This window comes from Hylobates moloch, unplaced genomic scaffold (assembly GCF_009828535.3).
Source record: "Hylobates moloch isolate HMO894 unplaced genomic scaffold, HMol_V3 SCAFFOLD_1, whole genome shotgun sequence".
Taxonomy (NCBI): Eukaryota; Metazoa; Chordata; class Mammalia; order Primates; family Hylobatidae; genus Hylobates; species Hylobates moloch.
The window spans coordinates 168,952,709-168,965,440 of record NW_026652276.1 but is presented as its reverse complement, the minus strand read 5'-3'; the positions used below and the strand labels follow the sequence as shown (position 1 = coordinate 168,965,440).

General features: G+C 35.7%; 1 protein-coding gene across 6 annotated transcripts in view; it reads right to left on the bottom strand.

The window, feature by feature from the left end:
• MTERF1 (mitochondrial transcription termination factor 1) overlaps positions 1 to 12,732 on the bottom strand; it is a 517,939-nt gene that overhangs the window by 101,473 nt on the left and 403,734 nt on the right. For 5 of the 6 annotated variants that reach the window (XR_009208876.1, XR_009208872.1, XR_009208874.1 and 2 more), the window contains one exon: positions 12,236 to 12,360. The exons of the other annotated variant lie outside the window; for it this stretch is intronic. The gene's annotated coding sequence lies outside the window, so the exon portion shown is untranslated. The remainder of the gene's footprint in view (positions 1 to 12,235; positions 12,361 to 12,732) is intronic. 6 annotated transcript variants of the gene reach the window in all.

The window sequence follows — 12,732 nt, the reverse complement described above, 5'->3', positions numbered from 1 at the left end:
AATCCTTATTAGTCCTATTTGAGGCTTTCTGCCCTTTCACCATCATCTTCCCTTCTCTCCCACCCTCCCAGCCTCTGGTAGCCACCATCCTACTCTCTGCTTATTTGAGTCTGATTGTCTTAGATTCCATGTTTAAGTGAGCACATGTGCTATTTGTCTTTCTGTGCCTAGCTTATGTGGGAGATGAGTTTTTTTTTTTTTTTTAATGAAAAGAATGCCAGCAAAAATGGTAGTAGGAAACTTGAAGGGCCCATCCCTCAATAGAAACCCCAAAAAGACTAGAAAACACTGTCAGAATCAACTTTGTCAGAACTCTGAAAAATTATCAGACTTAAAGCAACCAAACAAATGCTTAACCAAAAAAGGGGTAACTAAAACCTGGTAAGAGTGCTTTGTGGCATTTTAACTTACCTTTGTTTCCACCCCCTCTAGTGCAATGGCATTGAAGATAGCAATCCAATTCCTGATGTGTGTTCCTCGTGATGGTGGGAGCGAAGTGAATTTTGTTTTCAAATAACTGTCATTGTCAGTTTTGACCTATTAAGTGGCTCCCTGAAACACTAACACAGAAAGCATGCCTCTATTTTGCTTAACTTGGAACTCTCTCAGGGTTGAGAAATGGCTATGAAACTGAACAGCTACTGTCACTTAGGGCAAAGGAGATTAGTTGGGGTAAACAATAGACACACTGAAAAGCTGGAAAGAAAAGCTGGGTAGTGAGATGTTTTGGAGTATAAAGGCTTCAAAAAGGTTTTTTAAATTACGGAAATTTAGTCATACACATGCCCAGGATGGGCACATACTCCTAATATATCTGAGAACATCCTAAACTTTTACCTCTGGCTGAACTTCAAGTTCCACATAGGCAGGAAATGAAGGCAAAGGCAGAGCTGTAAACTTTCCAGCTGAATAGTTAAAGTGTGCACTAACATAAACACAAATACACACAGAGCTCAGTTCCAAAAGACTAGAAGACTTCATTTGTTTGTTTTGTGTTTGTGTGTGTGATTCCAAGTGTTTAAGGAAATCTCTGTCAAATCACTAGCTAACCACTAAGTTAATAGAATAGAGATTTTAGGGACCACACATGACAAAGAATATAGTCTTTACAAACATAGTTTAGAAAATTGACTAAACAAATAACTATAACCCACCACAAGTAGCAACAAGAAACCCTGGGAAAGGGGGAGAGTCTGATTTCTAGATTTCCCATATTATAATATTCAAAATGCCCTTTTTTTTGTTTGAAATTATGAGGCATGCAATGAAACAAGAAAGTATGGCCCATTCACAGGAACAAAAGAAATTAACAGAAACTATCCCTGAGGAAGCCCAGCTGTTGGACTTAATACACAAAGCTTTTAAAACAATTGTCTTAAATATGCCCAAAGAGTTAAAGAAAGCCATGGACTAAGAACTAACAAAAATTGAGACTAATTCTCAATAAACATAGAATTTCAATAAGGAGATAGAGCTTATAAAAAGGAACCAAATGGAAATTCTGGAGATGAAAAGTACAATAACTGAAAGGAAAAATTCACTAGAGGGACTCAGTAGTAGATCTGAGCAAGCAAAAGAAAAATCAGAAAATTTGAAAGTAAGTTAATGGAAAGTATTCAGTTGGTGAGCAAGGGAAAAAAAGGAACAAGGAAAAATGAACAGCATCTCAGAGTGCCATGTGACACTATCAAGCTTACCAACATAAGTATAATGATGGACTAGAGGTAAGGGGAGAAAGGAACAAAAATAATATTTTTAAAAATAATGGCTAAAAATGTCCCAAATTTGATGAAAGACATAGATCTATACCTCCAAGTAGCTGAACAAACTCTAAATAGAATAAACTCAAAGAGTTTCACAGTTAGATACATTATAATCAAACTGTTCAAAGACAAAGAGTGTTTTTTAAAGCATTAAGAGGCAAGCAATTTGTTATGTACTGGGGATCCTCAATAGGATCAACAACTGGTATCTCATCAGAAACCATGGAGGCCAGAAGGCAGTGGAATGAGATATTTAAAGTGCTGAAAGAAAAAAAAAGACTATCAGCTAAAAGAGCCATATTTGGAAAAACCATCCTTCAAAAGTGAAGGCTATATTAGGGCATTTCCAGATAAAAGCTGAAGGAATTCATCACTCTGCTTATAGACCTGCCCTACAAGAAAATCTAAAATGAGTCCTTCAGGCTGAAATGAAGGGCACTAGATAGTAACTTGAAGCCATACAAATATATAAAGAACACTAGTAAAAATAATTAAATATGTAAATATAAGAGCCAGTATTATTGTATTTTTGGTTTGTAACTCCTGTTTTTTTTTTTTTTTTTTTAATTATACTTTAGGTTTTAGGGTACATGTGCACAATGTGCAGGTTTGTTACATATGTATCCATGTGCCATGTTGATTTCCTGCACCCATTAACTGGTCATTTAGCATTAGGTATATCTCCTAATGCTCTCCCTCCCCCCTCCCCCTACCCCACAACAGTCCCCAGAGTGTGATGTTCCCCTTCCTGTGTCCATGAGTTCTCATTGTTCAATTCCCACCTATGAGTGAGAACATGCAGTGTTTGGTTTTTTGTCCTTGTGATAGTTTACTGAGAATGACGTTTTCCAGTTTCATCCATGTCCCTACAAAGGACACGAACTCATCATTTTTTACGGCTGCATAGTATTCCATGGTGTATATGTGCCACGTTTTCTTAATCCAGTCTATTGTTGTTGGACATTTGGGTTGGTTCTAACTCTTTGCTATTGTGAATAGTGCTGCAATAAATATATGTGTGCATGTGTCTTTATAGCAGCATGATTTATAGTCCTTTGGGTATATACCCAGTAATGGGATGGCTGGGTCAAATGGTATTTCTAGTTCTAGATCCCTGAGGAATCGCCACACTGACTTCCACAATGGTTGAACCAGTTTACAGTCCCACCAACAGTGTAAAAGTGTTCCTATTTCTCCACATCCTCTCCAGCACCTGTTGTTTCCTGATTTTTTAATGATGGCCATTCTAACTGGTGTGAGATGGTATCTCACTGTGGTTTTAAGTCTTTAATCCATCTTGAATTAATTTTTGTATAAGGTGTAAGGAAGGGATCCAGTTTCAGCTTTCTACATATGGCTAGCCAGTTTTCCCAGCACCATTTATTAAATAGGGAATCCTTTCCCCATTTCTTGTTTTTGTCAGGTTTGTCAAAGATCAAATAGTTGTAGATATGCGGCATCATTTCTGAGGGCTCTGTTCTGTTCCATTGATCTATATCTCTGTTGTGGTACCAGTACCATGCTGTTTTGGTTACTGTAGCCTTGTAGTATAGTTTGACGTCAGGTAACTCCTTTTTAATATGACTTAAAAATGCATAAAAATTATAAATCTATTTTCATAAACACACTATGTATAAAGATGTAATCTGTGATGATAACAAGACAAAGGGAAAGGGACAGAAGTATATAGGAGAGTTCTTTTTCCAATTGAAGCTCAGTTGATATTAATTAAAACTATGTTTTTATACATGTAAGATATAATTGTAATCCCTAGGGTAACCACTAAGAAAATATTTGTTTAAAGATAAAGAAAAGTAAAAGTAAAATCAAAACAGTGTACTAGAAAAAAATCAGCTAAACACAAATGTAGGCGGTCATAGAGGATTTGAGGAACAAAAAAGATATAAGACATGTAGAAGACAAGTAGCAAAATGGCAGAAGTAGATCTTTCCTTATCATCAATTATTTTAAATGTAAATTGATTAAACTCTCCAATTAAGAGACAGAGATTGGCAGAAGGGATTTAAAAAAAACTGACCCAACTTGTACTGTCTACAAAATACTCACATTAGATTCAAAGGAACAAATAGGTTGAAAGTGAAAGGATGGAAGAAATATATTCCTTGCAAACAGTAGCCAAAAGACAGTGGGACTTCTTATATTAATGTCAGATAAATTGATTTTAGGTCAAAATTGTTACAAGACAAAAAGAAGGATGTTATATAGAGACAATGTCAATATATCAAGAAGATATAACAATTATAAATTTATACCCACCTAACTACAGAGCCCCAAGATATATTAAGCAAAAATTGACATAATTGGAAGGAGAAATAGGAAATATTACTAATAGTTGGAGACTTCAATTCCCCACTTTCAACAGTGGGTGAAACAACTAGCCAGAAGATTAATAGGGATATAAAGGGTTGGAAGAACACTATAAACCAACTAGACCTAATAGACATATACAGAACATTCCACACAACAACACATATGCACATACAACATTCTCCAGGATAGACCATATGTTAGGCTGCAAAATGCATATTAACAGATTTTAAAAGATTGAAATTATAGGCTGGGTGCGGTGGCTCACACCTGTAATCCCAGCACTTTGGGAGGCTGAGGCAGGTGGACCACTTGAGGTCAGGAGTTCAAGACCAGCCTGGCGAACATGGTGAAAACCTGTCTCTACTAAAAATATGAAAATTAGCCAGGTGTGGTGGTGCACACCTATAATTCCAACTACTTGAGAGGCTAAGGTGGAGTATCACTTAAACCCAGGAGGCGGAGTTTGCAGTGAGCCAAGATTGCACCACTGCACTCCAGACTGTGTGACAGAGCAAGACTCCATGTTTTAAAAAAAAAAAAAAAAAAAAGGAAATTATATAAATTATCTGCTGTGACCACAATGGAATAAAATTAGAAATCAATAATAGAAGGAAATGAGAGTTCACAAGCATATGGAAATTAACACAATCTTAACAACTACAAGTACAATGGGAAATTAGAAAATACTTTGATATGAATGAGAATGAAAACATGATCCAAGGACTCTAATGGATTAAATATAACCACTAAAACTTATATGCAAGTATATGCATTGATATAGAAAAATGTTGGCCCGGTGCAGTGGCTCATGCCTATATTCCCAGCACTTTGGCAAGCTGAGGTGGGCAGATTGCTTGAGCATGGGATTTTAAGACCAGCCCAGGCAACATAGCAAGACCCTGTCTCTAAAATAAATAAATAAATAAATAATAAACTGAAAATATATGTAATTTTTTAAATGTTGACATTACGTCAAGTTTACAAAGAAAAGGGCCAGCCGCAAAATATAGGTATATACAGAAGGATTTCTTTAAAATGCCTCCAACACATGTAGTCACACAAACAGAAGAACATCTAAACAGTTACACAGCGGAAGTCCATTTTGGTTATGTTTAATTGATCATTTCAGATATTGTACTTACTTTTTTCTTCCTGTTTTTCTGTATTTTCTAATTTTCCCCAGTGGATATGTATTACTTAAGTACATTTTAAATGAAATTTTAAAAAATAAAATGTAATGAAAAATAAATAGGTGCTGTTATGGGAAAATAATTGGACATGTGGATTTTGATAGGATTCTCTTGTAATTTTTTAAAATATAAAGTCATTGAAACAAGCAGATGAAAAAATGAAATAGAGACTACTTAAAACCAGGAAATTTCAACAAAATTATTATATAATATAAGCTTTTGAAGAATTTTTCAATCAGAATATTTAGCTACTGCCCTAATAGCTCTTTGATGTGATTTACAGTTGGATAACAGGCTTCAAGAGAAAGTAAACATACCCTAGGATTAAGAAGCAATATTTCAGGTGAATGATTATTTCACTACCAGTATTTGGAGGAGCCATTTCAGGATGATTGATCCTCTGAGAAAAAGAAACAAATTTCCCCTCTTTGGCAACCTGGAGCTCTTTAGGGCTCTCAGCAGTGCTTGCTTTCTTTTTACATTGTTGGAAATCCAGTTGTATTAGATTAGCTGCAAGGATTAAAGTGTTATGGGAATGAAATATCCAAATATATTTTCTCTCTGAAGCCTTGTCTTTATTCTGATATAAGGAAAGTTTTATCATCTCAAAGTCCCTGTAAATTTAGTAAGGGAAAAACTCAAGTCATAAAATGTAAATCAAATCATAAAGTATGGACATAAATGGCAATGGAAAAGCAAGAGAAGGCCTCTTTCTTTTTTTTTTTATTTCTGACATTATTACCAAATATGGATCCTCTTTATGAAAGAATTAAGCTTGAGAACAGAGCCGAGAACAAGGACACTGACAGCACTCTTTCTGTTATTTTCTGTAATATAAGATGCTACTCTATAGGCAAGTTTTAAAAAATCCCATTTAAAACACACACACAAGAATAATATGAGGATTAGTCTATGTTTGCAAAACACCTTAAATTTCTGAGAAGAAATTCAGTTCTGCATGATCCCTGACATTTCTGAACCCTGCATCCTGTTTCTCACTAGCTTTGTTCTCAGAGAATAGGACCTCAGCTACCACTGTGCTGCGTTTTCTAGTTTTCCTTGGTATTTAGCTAAGGGATGAGCCTTCCCCATTTTTGTATGTAAATTATTCCTGCCTCTTTTACCACGAGAAGAAACTTTTTTAAACTTTTATTTTAAGTTCAGGGGTACAAGTGCAGGTTTGTTACATAGGTAAACGTGTGTCATGGGGTTTGTTTTACAGATTATTTCATCACCCAGGTATTAAGCGTAGTACCCATTAGTTATTTTTCCTGATCCTCTCCTTCCTCCCACCCTCCACCCTCCAAAAGGCCCCAGTGTGTGTTGTTCCCCTCTGTGTGTCCATGTGTTCCTATCATTTAGCTCCCACTTATAAGTGAGAATATGCGGTACTTGGTTTTCAGTTCCTGCGTTAGTTTGCTAAGGATAATGGCCCCCAGATCCATCCGAAGAAAGAACCATTTAAGTGCGTTGACTATAATTTAGATGTGTTTTATGACAAACAGTAACATGACATTGCATATCAAATTCAAGAATGAAAAACATGACAATTTGCAATGTCCCAGAACTACCTAGAGAGAAATTTCAGATTTCCTCCCACAGGTGGGGCCCTGAAAAATCTCAAGAAAAATGATCTGGCTTTCTCAGAATTCCAAAGGATACTTCTGACTTGCACTATAGTAAGAAGAGCTACCCGACTACAATCTTTTGTTTGTTTCTATCCTCTTTCTTTAGACTGTGGACATTTTCACAGTCAGTAACATTTTCTAACGTATCCCATTGCCTTACATGTATTAGACTCAATGAATTTTGTGAATTTATGTTTCTAATGATTCCCTGCAGAGCAAGAAATCCAAATAGACAATAGTAGCAGAATCTAGTGATTAGGCCAAAGTGTAGGCCCTTTGAATGGCCGTGTGGTGTCAGCTGACAAGACCAGTAGCAAAAGCACAGAAGCTTCTTCATGAGGTGACACTGTCATTTCTTCACCTTCAGACTAATAGCTCTTTAGTGCTTTACCCGTCAGTATTCACTCATCTCAGTTTCTACCATAAATACAGTTTTTGTAATAAGATTAACTTCCATTATCTTTTTAAGAAACCATATGTGATATTAGATTTTTTTTTAAGTAACACAGACCAATAGAAAAAATATTTGTTGCCACCAAATACTGGAATATAATTTTGGGGGACAAAAAATATTTTATTCAAAATAGTATTGGGGGACAATGAATATTTTGTTCAACATAAGTTGAATATGAGGGAGTGTAGTACTGAGTATATTTTTCCTTCTGTTGAACCCTATTAGTCTAATTCCAGAAATCAGAGAGTAAGAGTAGAAAGAGTGTGCATGACACATAATAATGTCATACCTTATTTAGTCAATAATATTGAATTTATGAGAAATTAATATGTAAATAATTCCATCAGCATAAGTTTAGGGGCTATTATGTGGGTCTGTTTCTTAATTCTCTATTTCATTCCATTGGTTAATTTATCAATTCCTGTGATGATTCCACACTGTTTTAACTGCCAGAGTTTTATATTCTGTCTTGATATCTAGCAGGGCATAGTCTTATATTTGGGTAGATGCCAAAATTAGAGCTGTTTCTTTTTTCTGAACTACATGTACTTTGATTCCTTTTAATAAATGCAGTAAAATGGAAATTACACGTCAGAACACAGACATTAGTCAGAGAGTTTCAATTTCCCTCTATTTCTTATCAAGTAGAATGCCAGGCAATACCCATATATTTCCTGTTCTTCTTGCAATTCTCCAATAAATGTGAGATTCTTCAACAATCTGAGCTGTTCATACCCTCAGGGATGGCATTAATCTCTTGTTAGTCTCCAAACTGTCCATGCTGGAGGGAACAACTGAAGGGTTATCCATACTTGTAGCCAAGTTTCTGCAGGCATGGCTGGGCTGTGAATTACAGAGATTTTTCTCATTCATGAACATTCCATACAGGTTGAGTACTTCTTATCTGAAATGCATGGGACCAGAAATGTTTCAGATTTCAGATTTTTTCAGATTTTGGAATATTTGCATATGTGAGATATCTTGGCAGTGGGACTCAAGTCTAAACACAAAATTCATTTTGTTTCATTTACACTGTATACACATAGCTGAAGGTAATTTTATTCAATATTTTAATGATTTTGTGCATAAAACAAAGTGTGTATATTGAATAATCAGAAAGCAAAGGTGTCATTATCTTAGCCACCCCTGTGGACAATCTGCAGGTCTTTGGCATCACCATCAACCCTGACTTCGAATTTTATATGCTATTGATAAGCAATCATTTTCTTACACTTATTTACACATAAGTACACAATAGTAAAAAAAATGACATACCATTAACACAGTGAAAAAATACAGTGTTCAGAGTAACCAAGCAGCACAGTAGCATCATCTGAATACCTGTGTCAGCTGTTAAACAAGAGCAACAACAAACAATGGCAGGCTTTCACTCTCTACCTACAATGCTGTGTTTTGATTAAAAGGTTACTGTACACTGTATTTTATTTTTTAGATGAGAAGAAACATCAGAAGCAGTTGAGGGACCAGGAAGTGGGTCCTCTAGGGATGAGGAGGCATTCTGCTGGATGGCTTTTAAAAATGTTTCCTCCAGAGTCATCTGCCTCATTAACAACGGTTTTTGTCTTAGAAGTCTCTCTTTGATTTTATAAACTGACATGATTTCTTGTTCTATTATGAATGCACACTGCTCTAGTCCTTCAATATGCTCATCACACTTTTCACCATGTTATCTACAGGCACTTTTTCCTATAGTGTTAACATCACCTTCATCATTACTATTATCATGATCACCTTGATTCAGAACCATGTCTGCCATTTCACCAGCAGTCAATGAATGAACAACTAAAGCCTCATTATCAAGGCTAAAAACTGCTTTGATATCCACTTCCTTCAACTTATTGATGGACTCCGAAGGTATATTTTTTGCTTATGTAGGGAGGATAGACATCATTTTTTCTCACTTGATGTATGAAAGCTTTCAAAGTTACCATCTTGTTCATCATTATCACTGAACCTAATTGCAAGCAAGAGGTTGTGCCAGGCATGCACAGCTGTGTCTTTAGCCATTGTGTTCCAAGCATTAGCCACAATGTATACAACATCCTTCATGCCAAACTCCTTTCACAATCCTTCTACACCAACGTTCACTGTTGCTAGCATGCTGTTAAAGAAGGTGTTTTACTATTTACTCTTCGTTGATGTAAGGATACCCAGTCACATGGCTGAACTAATGAGTCACATTTTGGAGAAAGTGCATGGTATAAACATTATTTTTAATGAGATTTTGGCTGAAGGATGAGCAGAACAGTTGTCAAAGAATAACAAAATCTTGCAGTTGACGTGCAGTCCAGCTTCCCTACAGTGAGCATGAGCTGCTAGTACAAAATGTTTGTGAAACCGACGAGAAAAGATGTCCCTGGTGATCCATGCCTTTTTGTTAGCATAACATACACTGATAAGAAATTCACTCCTTGAAAACAGGATGCAAGCTTTTGCCTACAACGAGTTTACACTTATGGGTGCCTGCTGCATTAGCACATCCCAGCACAGTTATTCTGTCCTTGACATTCTTAATCCCTGTAGCTGTCTCATCAGTTTTAGTGAGTGGATTTATGGGGCAATAACACCAAAACAGTGATGTTTCATTAGTATCATGGACTTGGTCTGGCATGATATTTTCATCAGCGATGACTTTGGCAAACTCATCAATAAATTTGCTACTTTGTGATCAGCAGATGTCTTATCACCACAAATCTTTAAAAACCTAATGTCATATCTTTCCTTACATTTCTGAAGCCTATCGAATATTCACAGTTCCCTTTAATTTTCAGTTCATTTTGATAGAGCTTTGCTTGTTTTATGATCAGTATCCCATTAAGTAGCATGTGTTCAATATGATACTGTGGATTCATTCTTTCAATACACAATTGAGATCTTCCTTTTTAGCTTTATGCAGTGTTTTCCCATTTTTCATTAAATCCTGTTTATCACTTGCAGTGTAGAACTTCAACAGTGTATCCATCTGTTTCTTCAGGTTGTATATATAGTTGTCATTCCAACACCATACTTTTACCCTTATACCACAGAGCAGAGCAGAGAATAAGCAAAAGAACCCACAGTGGCTAATCCACGTAGGTCTTGGACCCATCTGGTCACCATGGGGAACCTACCATTGATATGTCTGGACTGCACATGAGCCATTTTATCAGCCTTTGTAGGCGTGCTTACATGGGGGGAATCTGGGCCTGTGCATAAAAAGCTGTATCACAGCTGAAGAGGGCTGGGAAGGTCTTTTTTCCCTTGGGGACAAGAAACAAACTACGCGTTGACTGCCACCCATCACATGAGGTCAGGTGTGAAATGTTCTACTTGTAGCATCATGTTGGTGCTCAAAAAGTTTTGAATTTTAGAGCATTTTGGATTTCAGATTTCCAGATGAGGAATGTCAGCCTGTATACCTTTATTTACTAAAAATGTCTTTATTATTTCCAAAGTTGTCTATAAAATGTTTTGTTCCTAGGTACATTGTACTATTTATTGCTATTTTGAGTGGAATATTTTCTTCTAATATTTTTACCAGCTGGTTATTGATCATGCATAGGAAAATTCTTGATTTTTTAGTCTTTTGGAAGATAATCTTACTGAAGAAAAAGTTTGTCTGCAGAAAACTTTGTAGCTCAATAAAGTCTCACAAGCTCAATTCATACCTGCAACTAGCAACCAGGTGAAGAAAAGATGCCTCCCTCATATTCTCTTTCCACCACTGCCTTCACCCCAACGGTAACTTCTTTCTTAACTTCTAGCACCATGCAATAATTTCACCTGCTCTAAATTTCCTATAAATAAACTCATACACTACAAAATCTTTAGTGTCTGGCTTCTTTCATCCCACATTGTGTTTTCAAGATTCATCCTTATTGTATAAAGTTGGCATTTATGTATTCTTAATGCTGAATTGTATTTTATTTTGCTAATATACCACAATTTAGTTATCTATGCTATTTTATGGGGATTGGATGGTACTTGTATGAACATTATTGAACATGTCTTATACATTTAAACTTATTTATGCATTTTTGTTGGTTTACATATCCAGGAACAGAATATCTTATTAATAGATTTCATATATACTCCCAGATATCTACAGGGGATGAACAAATTTATAGTACCACCAGGAGTGTATGAGAATTAGTACTTAACCTACAGTGTTCCAGTTCTGCACCCTTGCCAACATGTGATACTGAGTACATTTTTCGTTTTCATTTTAGTCGTTTAATGTAATAGCAGCCTTTGCTTTAATTTTGCATTTCCCTGAAAACTAGTGAAGTCAGGCACATTTTCAAATGTGTACCAACCATTTGAAAACCATTTGTGGAGTGCCTCCTCAAGCTTTCCATTCATTTTTCTTTTGTGTCTTTTTATTGCTTTGCAAGAATTCTTTTTATATCTTAGATATGAGTTCTTTGTCAGTTGTATGCATTGCTAATATATTCTCCCTTTGAGGATAGACTTTATCTACCTTAAGAGTGTCTTTTGCTATAGTCTAATTGATCATTTTCATCTTTACTGTTATTGCTTTTTGTGATTGGCTTAAAAAATCTTGTCTCTGCACATGTACCCCAGAACTTAAAGTATAATAAAAAAAATCTTGTGTATTCCAAGTTTATGATAACATTCAAGCTATTGATATTTATATGCCATTCCTATATCTGGCCACCTTATTAAACTTTCTTCTTGGTTCTAATAGTTCATAAGATGAGATTCTTGTTTTTTACTTTTTAGGTAGATAATCATATCATCTAAAAATCATTGACTATCTTGGTCTTGCTTTTCATATTTATTACAAAGTAACTGAAACACAGTTCTAAAATTAGCTTATATAACACAAGAATACATTATTTTACATACCAGGAAATTTCAAGAAGAGTCACTTCAGGTAGAGCATGTCAAGCCCCAGCTCTGCTTTTATGAAAGTCCTCTTGCTTTGCTATCCTCCTGTATTGACTTTATCCTCAGGCTTAAGTCCAGGTTTGCTAAGAAATTTGTAGAAATTTCATCACGATTGAATGTTAAATATGATTAAATGCATTTTCTACAGCTATTGAGGTAATGCTGTTCTATTTTTTAAAGTGCTAATTAACATACTACTATGGTCTGAGTATTGTTTCTCCCCAAAATTCCTCTGTTGAAACCTAATCACTAATGTGATGGCATTAGGAGGTATTGTCATTGGGGGGTGATTAGATAATGAGAATGGAGCTCTCATAATTGAGATTAGTGCCCTTATGTTAAAAGACCCCAAAGAGTTGAGTTGCTCCTTCCACCATGTGAGGACATAGTCAGAAAGTGCCATCTGTGAACCAGAAAGCAGGTCCTCAGCAGACACTGAATCTGCTGGCACCTTG